The following is a 9,196-nucleotide window of genomic DNA, read 5'->3' on the forward strand; positions in this document are numbered from 1 at the left end:
ACTCCACTGACTGAGCCAGCCAGGTGCCCCTGTAATAAATTCTTCCTGTGTGCCCCACTGTCGTGAAATCTTTATAGGACCAGCCTATGAATGCATAGGAACTAAACAATGAATAGTCAATGTTCTAGATAAATAATTCATTACTTTGCTAGGACCTGGCTTCCTACTGCATTTATCTTTTAAAAGATTTTATTTATTTATTTGAGAGAGAGAGCTCACAAGCAGGGGGAATCATGACCTGAGCTGAAGGCAGACATTTAGTCGACTGAGCAACCCAGGTGCCCTTCCTACTGTGTTTAGAATAAAAATGAAGCCCCCTAAATTACCTTCCAGGCCAGATGCGATCTGGCCCCTGCAAATTGTCTGACTTCATGTCTTATTACCACTCCCAACCTTGTTTTCCAGCCTCTAACCATACCAGCTTGCTTTTACTTATTTGGACTTGCTGCACTGATTCTTACTGCAAGTCCTTTGCATGGCCATCCTCTCTATCTGGAACACTTTTCCTTTGGCTGAATCTTTCCTATAATTCAGGCCTCAACTTAATTGTAATCCCTCCCAATAAACTTTCCATCCTATCTCAAGCAGTCTTCCTCCCTTCCCAACCCCCAGGCCCATCTATCACCTGCCCAGTGATTTTCTTCAAAGCTTTTGTCATGACCTGAAATTCCCTTATTATTTTGGGATATTTCCCCCCTCCTTCTCCCTACACAGGATATAAACTTCACACTGTCTGGAATCTTCTTTTTCATTTATTGCTGTATGCCCAGATCTTGGAACAATACCTGATACAAATTAGGAAATGAATGAATAAAAGAGAAAGAAAAGAAAGGGAGGAAAAGAAGGAAAGAAAGGAAAAAAGGCAAGAAAGAAGGAAGGAGAAAAAAGAAAAGGAAGAGCAGAAGCATCTACAGTGGAACTGACTATGGGAAAGAGGAATATCAGTAGAAGAGAGAAGGGACTAGGGAAGAAAATTTAGGAGAGACAGAGCAGGTCCGGGTAGTGTGGGTTCGTTATGATGTACAATTCTGACCCCAGTGAAAAGAAGTGTTTTACATGCATTCCAGACAGGGAGAATGGCAAGTACGAAAAGGACCTTTTTACACCACCGTACAGCTGCTTTTTGGGGTTGTTACGGTTTTATTTCTAGTGTGTGCATTGGGGGTTGTGTGTGTTGGGGCGGGGAGGGGAGTGTTCCTGTGTGTTACTGTCAAGCCAAGGCTGGGATTTTACTTTCAGGCTGCAACTGCTGCATCTTCTTGGTGCTGCCAATGGGAATCATCTAGTCATGAACACCACCCGTGGTGAGTCTACAGCCTCTTCGAGGACTTTTAGGCCAAGAGGCTGGAAAGAGAATGACAGAACAATCACCACACTGTACCAGTGAACTCAGGTTATAGGGGTGAGTGGCTCTGGTGGTAGGTGTGGCCTTTGGTAAACATTATACAATTTAACACAAACCAAGAACAGAGAGGTAAACTTTCCAGCGACTAGATGTGAGGAAGAGGTGACTCTTAGAGGTTCGCTTTTCTGAAACACAAGTTTTAGGTTCTTTTATGTTGTATTAGTATGGCTTTATTTAAATGGGAATTCTCTGCAAAACTCGTACACTGGCAACATTTTAGAAAAGACTGTATGCTACCCCAGTTTGGTTTTATCCAGATAAAAGATGTAAGCTCTGGCATGGCTGTGACCCAAAGACCTGGTTGCTTGTACAGTCAGTGGCCCATACTTTGGAAACACAAGTGAACTAGTCTGTTTAGATAGATTTCTTCTTAGCACCACGTTTGGGCAATTCCTCTTGTCCTTATCAACAAAACCCTTGCCAGCCCTAATACATCCAGAATCCATAGCCAGCTAGGATTCACCAAATGAAGGTTGGCTTCCATCTAGCTCCTGCAATGAATTTATGATAAAGGAGGCAGGGTTCCTGGAATCTACACGTGGAGTACTCTCCTTCTTTTGCACAAGAAGAGGAAAAACCATCTAAGTTTTAAAAGTTATTAAGAGAAAAGAGTGGTCTGTGTCTATCACATTGACAATCATAGAACGTGTATTATTCTGCAAGGAATTACATCAAGCAAATTAATCACATGTAAATCTAAATATAGTGTTTAATCTCCATCTTAATAAATGCCTCTATCCCATTAGCAATATTCATTCAGATGATTCAAGTTTTCTTATTTTAAAATGTTTTCCCAGTTTTACTGAGAAATAATTGACGTATATCACTGTATAAGTTTAAGGCATACAGCATGCTGGTTTGATTTACATATGTTATGAAATTATTACCACGATAGGTTCAGCTAACATCTATCTTGTCATATAGGCACAATAAAAAGAAAAAAAAAGAAAAAAAAGAAAAAACACCTTTCCTTGTGATGACTTTCTTTTTTTACTTTCGCTGAACTATTAACTGAAACACCCCACTCTGCAGAAACACACTCCCATATTTGAAACAGAAAAAGCTTTGAAGAGATTAGAATCACATCTTTCACTTTGCCAATCGACACCAGGGGAAGAAAACCGGTTTAGCCAAATTAACTTCTGTCACACTTAAACATGAATCCTCACACTAAGGCAGAGACACACATTAAAATTCAGAATTACATCTCATACATCAGGAAGGTGTGTTGCAAATTTTGCAGGTTGGTTTCAATGGGTGAGAGATAGTTGCAGCGTAAGGCTGGATGCGTTTGGCTGCAAATAGAATCCAGTCTCCCAGGGCCTCGAGCAATAATGATGTTTGATTTTCTCACCCTAGAAAGCAGTCTGGAGAAGGCAGACTCAGTAGTGCATTGGTGTCATTCAGGATCCAGATTGTCTCCCCTTGTCCACCATCTTTTGCTCATGGCTACTACAGCTTCAAATAGTAAGTCCTCACACGGCTACATTCAAAGAGGGATGAGACTGGGGTATAAAGAAACTTTTCTCCTTGTCAAGTTCTGTGTTTCTCTTCCAGGAAGAACAATTTCAGGAAGTCTCCCTGAGACCTCTCCTTTTGTTTCATTGGCCAGATATGGGCCAGATCCTCTCCTTGGATCTGGCCCAGGAAAAGGGAAATAGGATAAGCCCAATCCCAAATCGCTCCCTTGCAGCTTGGATGGGGCCTTATCTTTCTTGACCTCAAGTGCTCTCTACCCACTACCCAAACAGAATGGGGCTTTTGTTAGCCAGAAAGATGGATATGGATAGCTGGTGGGCAAAATGGGAACAGTGACTGCCCTGTTTCTGGAGGAAGTAGTCAAGACTTTTAATATTCTTCCTGCTTCTGCTGTTTCATATGATATTTCAAAATCGAAGCAACATGGAAGTTTATTTTATTTAGATTAGATATATTTAACCATATAACCACAGAGTTATGTCATAGGAGCCTTGAAAAAAAGATACCACAGCAAGATTAATTGTTTTGGGGTGTCAAAAGCTATGAGACGCTTAGCTTATCAGATTCCTAGAGGCCCATAAGACTTCATTTTCTTCCCAATATGATAGGGCATCTATCTGAGCTGCTGAACATGAAACATCATAGAGGGCAGCCCGGGTGGCTTAGCGGTTTAGTGCCGCCTTCAGCCCAGGGTGTGATCCTGGAGACCCGGGATCCAGTCCCACTCAGGCTCCCTGCATGGAGCCTGCTTCTCCCTCTGCCTGTGTCTCTGCCTCTCTCTCTCTCTCTCTCTCTCTCTGTGTCTCTCATGAATAAATAAATAAGAAACAATAAGATCATTGCTGCCAGTTTCAAGGAAGTATAAATATTCAAACTCAAATCGGATAAGGGATTGACCAGTTGACAACTGAAGATCATGCTTTCTGCCTATTGTTGTTTTTTTTTAAGATTTTGTTTATTCATGAGAGACAGAAAGAGAGAGGCAGAGAGACCCACAGAAGAAGTAGGTTCCCTGCAGGGAGCCTGATGCGGGACTCAATCCCAGGACCCCGGGATCACACCCTGAGCTGAAGGCAAGACATTCAACCACTGAGCTACCCAGGCGTCCCGCTTTCTACATTGTTGAACTGTTCTGAATTATTGACTTGGGGCACACCAAGAGCTCTTTATCTTTTTTTCCAAATTCACAATTTTGGAAAGTAGTCACATAAATTTTGATGTATAGTATGAACTGTGCTAGAAATTTCTGAAACAGGCAAGTCTTAATATATGTATATTAATGTACAATAATATATACATATAATGTATGTATAATATGTGTATATATATAGTATGTGTATATATATATATATACACACACACACACACTATATATATACACATATTATATATATATATACACATTAGAAAGTATTTTCCTGTCTGTATTCAGTTTCATGAGAAAACTATGAAATTGAAATCGTGTTTCAATTGAAATCATCGAAATTCTGTTCACCAAGAAAACTCGACATCCCAGTTTAGAGGTAAATCTGACGTGAACTCTAGGGAGATCCTGAAATTTCTAGCAACTTCTTGAGCAGTGTTTGGCAGTTCACTCTTTAAGAAAGGAATAAAGATGAATATAAGAACTACAATCAGTTCTAGAATTGCAAGCTCTCCCCAACAAAAGATATCCTACCACTCAATTAACACTAGAGACACCTAGTCTCACCAGCCTGTGAGTACAAATGAATTTGTGTTAATATTAAAAAATACAAAGTTTTCTTTGTTGACACACTTCCCCACCCCTTAAAATCCTCGCTTGAATATTTCTCAAAAACCTCCAAAAGGGCACCTTATGTGTATGTGTCACATAGCAATTTGCTAGCCACAATTACCACATAGCACCTATCTTGTCTTTCCTCTCCTATTTTGGTGCCACACTGTCTGCAAGGTAACTCTAATGGGCCTTTCTCTTTCCCCTGCTATGGTAGTCTGTGCCAGGGTTACTATTTTTGAATCTTACCAAACTATCAGTCCTGTAGGCCAAGCCAGACTGGCACAAGAACAAATGCTAATGTCCCAGTGGCTTGCCATGACAAAGGTTTATTTCTCATTGCCATAAAATCTAATAAAGATCTGGGGAACCCTTTAGGACATGTAGCATGTAGCTACATTTCCATGTAGCAACTCAACAATTCAGGCTCAGAGAAGTTTCACAGTTCCGTAGCTGCCCCATCAGGAGCAGGAAACCTCCCTGGTCAACCAAGCAAGCTTAAAGAAAAGTAAAGAAAAGGCTTACTGGTTACTCACCAGCTCTTCGTATCAGACTACAAATGTCCAGAGCCATGGCCCCAATCAACTGCAAGACAGCTGAAAAGTACAGAGAGGTGCTCTGTATATATGAAAGAGGAGAAGAACCGTAGTGAAACAGTTTCTGGCGAATAAGTAGTAATACCTACTTTACAGATCAGCGCTGGGTTCTGGAAAAAAGCGGAAACAATGGTCCTCTCTCCAGTTCTTTTTTTTTTCTTTTAAGATTTTACTTATTTATGTATTTATTTAGAGAAAGGGAGAGAGAGTGCAAGTAGGGAGAGGGGCAGAGGCAGAGAGAGAAAGAAGCTCAAGCAGACTCCCCACTTAGCATGGAGCCTTATTTAGACCCTGTAATCAGGACCTGAGCTATAATCAAGAGTTGGACATTCAACCGACTTAGCCCCCTTCAAATCAGTACTGCTTATAGTTTAGAGTCCCAAAAACTTTCTCATGAGTAAACTCCATTGTTTAATCCATTGTTTTCTCTTTATTAGGAGCTTCAGCACAGTCCAAGAATGGGGGCACAGTCCTGTGCCATCTCCCTCACTCTCTCTTTCTTTTTCATGACAAATCCACATACACCCCTTTTTTTCTAATCCTCCATCAGACAATGTCTGACTTGTTCACTGCTGGATCATAAAGTCTCTTTCTACCCAGAGAGGAAGCTCAAAGGGAGCCTGTTACCACTTTCTATTTACCTTCTGAATTTCTGGCACTTCGACCCTCGTTGCAGTCCTTCTGTCTTGGACACCATTTTTGCCTCTTTTTTGGGCTCCCTTTGGATTGGGACCTTGTTTAGGATTAACTAGGGGAGTGTGAGAGTCTCAGTTGAGTGGCTGAAGTCCTAGTACTCAGACAACTTCAGGGATCCCTAATGATGGAATGTGCACATGAGAACAACCAAATGGAAAATAAAATATCTTTTTATTAACTGATAAGTAAGCACCCAATTGTCTGCCAGTGCAGACCTCTTTGTTAAGCCAAATTAGATTATGCTATTTAGGCCTGGAATCTCAGGAAGGCCTGCATCACTTTTATCACTCAAGAGTGATGGAAAGATCTGGAACAGACCACATGCAATTGATGCAAAAGTACTTAGGTAGAAGGGCAAATGTCCAGGCCCTGACCCAGTGCACTGCAGCAAGGGGACTGTTTGCGAAAGAAGAAACATCAGCTCAGAGACTCCACCCTCTAGTAGAATGTAGTTTGGTAATTGCCCTGTGCTTTGAGTGCTTGAGCAATTCCTCCTCCCCCTGGAAGGACCTGGACAGAAGGTGGTAAGAAGAGTGGACAGAAGGTGTGGGAACAGCAGAAATGCCTCATCCCCTACAGGCCAATGAGGAAAAGGGAGGAGAGCTGGGTGCAGATTCTCCATCTCCTCTTCACCTCTTCTACCCCTAGCTCTTTACCCTGCTTCATCTTGAGTGCCATCTTCACTTTCCTCTTTGCCCAAACCCTTCAGTCCTTTACACTGGGCCACGCCCATTTCACTCCATGACAGATCGCCTCCAGAACCCCAGTCTAGGCAGTGTCCTCACTCTTCCACACCTATTTGTTAGACAAATGCAAACTGTAGGCTTATTACTGCATTTTTGTACAAAGTCCTTTAAAAAAAAATACGAGACTTACTACAGGTTGACACTGGTATATGGATACACTCTTTTGCCTATCTGTGCATTTCTGATCAAGAGGCCCACTATGAAAGTTCTTGAGAGGGACGCCTGGGTGGCTCAGGGGTTGTAGCATCTGCCTTCAGCTCAGGGCGTGATCCTGGAGTTCCGGAATTGAGTACCACATCGGGCTCCTGCAGGGAGCCTGCTTGCTTTTCCCTCTGCCTCTCTCTGTGTCTCTCATGAATAAATAAATAAATCTTTAAAAAGAAAAGAAAAGAAAAAGTTCTTGGGAGCCTTACCACAAGGAACAGCCTGCAGCTAGATTCTGCTGCTGAGCTAAGTTTGTCATCTCCTTAACGTGTTTGCTGTGAAATCACAAAAAGTTCTTCCATAATCATAATTTAGAAAGTAATTTGGGGGGGGGGGGGAAGACTGTGAGAGCTCGGCTATGATAGAGGCAGTGTGAAAGGAAAGACTTTGGGTGGGGAAGAGTTAATATTTCCCTACCTGGCTTCTTTGTCTCAACCTCTCCCACTGTTTCTCAATTATATGTCATTATTTCCTCCATTCACCTTCGTTTCTGCCAGCCTGGGTAAGCATGAAGAGTCTTCGTCTATGCAGTAAGCTCTAGCCTACCTAGATAGCTGTTAGTTTACATGGATCTTATTTCCGACTAATGGTGCTGTTTATCTAACAGCTCTGTCAACAAAATTTTAAAATAGAAAAATAGAGAGCAAAATACCTCAAAGTATTCTCATAACTGCAGAAACTTTACAAGAAAACAAACTCTGAAGCAGTTAAAGGACCAGTAATGTACAGACACTCCACCCAGAAGATGGCAAATAAGCACATGAAAGGATGCTCAACGTCATTAGTCATTAGGCAAATGCAAATTAAAACCACAATCAGATACCCCCACGCATGCATTAAGGTGGCTAAAAAAAATTTTTTTAATGACCATACCAAGTGTTGGTGAGGATGTGGAGCAGCTAGACTGTCATACACAGCTGGTGGGAACATAAAATGGCACACCCACTTTGAAAAACAAGCTGGTAGTTTCTTGAAAAGTTAAACATGGACCTACCATTTGATCAGCTCCAGCTATTCCACTCCTAGGTAATAATCCTAAGGAAAATGAAAACATATGTCTCCATGAAGACTTGTAAATGGATATTTATAGAGCTTGCTTTTTAATAGCTAAAAACGGAAACCCCTCAAATGTGCATTAGCAGCAAGTGGGTAAACATAGAGGGACATCCATCTACTGGAATACTAGTCAGCAACGAAAAACTTGAACATGGGTGAATCTCAAAGTAATTATGCTGAATGAAAGAAGCCAGAGCAAACAAACAAAAGTATGTATTGTATGATGCCATTTATGTAAAACTTTAGAAGATAAAAACTAATCCCTATAGGGACAGGAAGCAAATCAGTGTTGCTTGAAGATGAGATGGGGTGAGGTAAGGAGGAAGGGTTTATTTATTTATTCATTCATTCATTCATTCATTCATTTATTTTTAAAGTTTTATTTATTTATTCATGAGAGACAAAGCGAGAGAGGCAGAGACACAGGCAGAGGGAGAGACAGGCTCCCTGCAGGGAACCTGATGTGGGACTCGATCCCAGGACCCCAGGATCACAACTTGAGCCAAAAGCAGATGCTCAACCACTGAGCAACCCAGGTGCTCCTGGAGGAAGGGTTTATAAAGGGACATGAAGAAACTTTTAGGGATGGTGGGTATATTCAATATCTTGATTGCAGTCCTGGTTTCATGGGTGTCTACATGTCAAAACATCAAAGTTGCACTTTACAAATCTGCAGCTTATTATGTCAATTATATCTCAGTAAAATTGTTGTTTAGAAAAGACTCATAGTGGTTTTTGCACCAAAGATGAAAGAGCTGGCTTGCAACTTTTCATTACGTTTCAAAGTCCTCTTGAAAAACTCTTTTCGGGCAGCCCCGGTGGCCCAGTGGTTTAGTGCCGCCTTCAGCCCAGGGTGTGACCCTGGAGACCCGGGATCAAGTCCCGCGTCAGGATCCCTGCATGGAGCCTGCTTCTCCCTCTCCCTCTGCCTGTGTCTCTGCCTCTCTCTCTCTCTCTCTCTCTCTCTGTATCTCTCATGAATAAATAAAAATCTGGAAAAAAAATAAAGAAAAGCTCTTTTCAAGAGTGTAGGTCAGCAGAGAGGAGGGTAAGTGTGCTGGGTTACCTATTACCTCACTGTGCTTTGATCTGTTGGTTTCCTTAGAGCTTCTCTAAAGACTTATGTAAAAAAAAAAAGAAAGAAAGAAAAAATAGACCAGATTCAGAAAACAATGGAAAAGCCTTTAAAGTTTGCTGAATCATCTGATCTTTAATGCCTACCAGCTATGACACTTCATAAATCTAAAGTTCTATAAAT

This window comes from Vulpes vulpes, chromosome 12 (genome assembly GCF_048418805.1).
Source record: "Vulpes vulpes isolate BD-2025 chromosome 12, VulVul3, whole genome shotgun sequence".
Taxonomy (NCBI): Eukaryota; Metazoa; Chordata; class Mammalia; order Carnivora; family Canidae; genus Vulpes; species Vulpes vulpes.